A 2,786-nucleotide genomic window follows, 5' to 3' on the forward strand; every position below is an offset into this window, starting at 1 on the left:
AATTAGTTATTCACACAAATGTGTCCCCAACTTAAGTTATCCAATTAGTCGAGTGCACCCTCATTCATATATAACTCTAGCCCAACAACAAAGTATGTTTCCCGTATGGGTGTAAAAGGCACTACTTACGTATGTGCCACGCCCCGAAGCATTTTGCTGAAACCTAGGCAAGCAGCACAATATTGAATCTAACCACATTGCCTTTACCTGAAGCAAATGCTCTTGTTGGTCATATTTGATGACCTCCCTTTTCTTATGTCCCCTTTTCGACGAACCTTTATACAACATCTACAATTCTTCCTACCATTATTGATAAGGTTTCTTTTGTGAGCTCCGGTAGAGCCTCACTTTTACTCTACCAGTTTAGTAACATTATGTCAATTGGTTTTTCATGTAACACGATTCGTGAAAATACCTTATCATAACACAAAATTTATATATATCCCAGAAGTGATATGCTCTTCCTTTATAAATTACAATAGTAATTATGTTGCAAGATGCTCAATATTTTGATCGGGTGCATGATCTATGTTCAGTTGATGATCACTATCCCTCAAAGGTGATAGTTCATCCCAATATGAATGATCATTAGTAAGATCATTCTGGTAATAAGTAGAGGAATCTTTTCAACTATATTCTCTCGATGTTGTATACATCTGAGTCAAACCAAATTATCCACATCATGCCATTACAATTATTTACTTTAATTTTATTAAAGCTATTCTGGCATTTTTTTTAGGAATCATACCGTACTTATGATTATCATTTGGTTTGTCAAAATGTCGTGATAAGACCCAACTAGGTATTGATGATTTTGGGGACATCATACTTGATATTTTTTTTCAAATCTACCTCACTAAATATCAATATCAATCCCCCATCAACCTAGTACGTGTAAAACATTTCTCATTTTGCGTTCCTATTCTTAGTGTGCAGTCCAATTGCTATATCACCACCATTTGCGTATCTTTATGGGCTATAAAATCTATTTACATAAAGCCCATGATAAGGAATCAATAGATACGCTGACTGCATACTGAAGATCAGTTTCACGGCATTAGGGGGAGATATACCCAAATTTAAATGCCGAGAAATCCCATGAAATGGAATGATCTTCATTATAATCCACGTACTAGTAAAAATGAACTAGAAGTTCAGAAGATAATCTATTTGTAATATTAGCAAATAATCTGCCAAATATATATACCGATAACGTATATATACACTGATCATGTTGATCAGAAAAGAGTGACAAGGTCCCATATATAATCCCCAAATTGGACCAAATAATATATATCTCGATACTCCTTGACGCCAGTAGTTCTATTGGTTTAAGAGATATGAAACATAATACTAGATCTAGTAAAGAAGCACTGTCACTCTTGTCCTAAAAAGGAATTATGTCCTGAAGACATCTGTCCAGAAGACAAAAACCTAGTAAGGTGCACCAAACAAACATAATACTAGGGATGCGGAACAATCAAATCTTAATACCTGGGAAATGTCAACTATCTGATTAAATTATCATAAATTTGGGAGAAAATTATATAGTTGTCGACAACATACGCCTATATAATTGCTCATTTAAATAAACTGGATCCAGGTGAGGTGCCAGAAGCATCCTCATTATTTAATATTTAAAAGAGCAATTAAGGCATAGCTCGACTCGCTAAAACATATTTCTCTTGATAAAACATACACCATTGAATGATAACCCTGTTGGTTACAAATAGGTGTTTGTACAAAAGAGAAATGAAAACAATAAAGGTGGTATAATAAGCGAGTATTTGTAGCACATGGGTTCACGCAGATACCCTTGATTGATTTTAATCAAATCTCCCATGTTTGATGACATTAAATTCCGCTATACAAGATAATTGGCAGAATAAACTTAGATATGCAGCTAATAAACATCGTGATCATATGACAATAAGGTCATTGGACAGTATGGTCTTTATATGACCTTAGCACAGATCATAATTGACTGAGTAATTCTCCTTTTGAAGAAGAAATTATGTGTCATTATGAATTCTTTAAAGGATTACGAATGGAGTTATTACCCTCATTGCGAAGGGATAATATGTACCATAAGTGTTCTTTATTGAGTTGTAAATGAGCATAGAATTACCAAATACGATATGTTTATTTGAGAAATCCTTGATGGATCTATAATTCTCAACATAAATATTACAACATGTTTGTTGTTGAAGTACAACGACTTTACATAAATCGTAAAGCAATTAACTGAGTAACTTCCGCATGAAGCAGGAAAATGTAAAAATCAAGATATACCGTTAGTAACTATTGAGGGGCTACTAATCCTTATCTCAACCTATGATGGTGTTATAAACATCGATCGTAAAGAGCTTAATGGTATTAGCTCTAAAAACGAATTATAGAAATAAAAGGACTTAGAAAACCAAGTATTATCTCGACTTGCAGATCGATTATTTCCTTGAAAAGTTATGTACACCAATCAGTATATTTTTAGAAAGATGTCTTCAACGCATTTCATATAGATAAGTATGGTTGACTTATCACACTAACGGTTATATCTCTTGAAAAAAGATAAGGAACCGTTTAAACTCAAAAATGATACTGAGGACATTTTGAAACTTGAAGTCTATTACTATTAGAGCACTACTGTAGAACCAGAAGTTCTATGATCATATTTTGATTGGCATTGTCCTTACAATGAAATCAACTATAGTTCCTAATGCCCTAAATATCCTCTAGTATCTCCAATTTAAAAATTATGCGATACACCAATGTGTGTTTTCCATAAA

The sequence above is a fragment of the Ipomoea triloba genome, chromosome 15, assembly GCF_003576645.1.
Source record: "Ipomoea triloba cultivar NCNSP0323 chromosome 15, ASM357664v1".
In the NCBI taxonomy this organism is placed as follows: domain Eukaryota; kingdom Viridiplantae; phylum Streptophyta; class Magnoliopsida; order Solanales; family Convolvulaceae; genus Ipomoea; species Ipomoea triloba.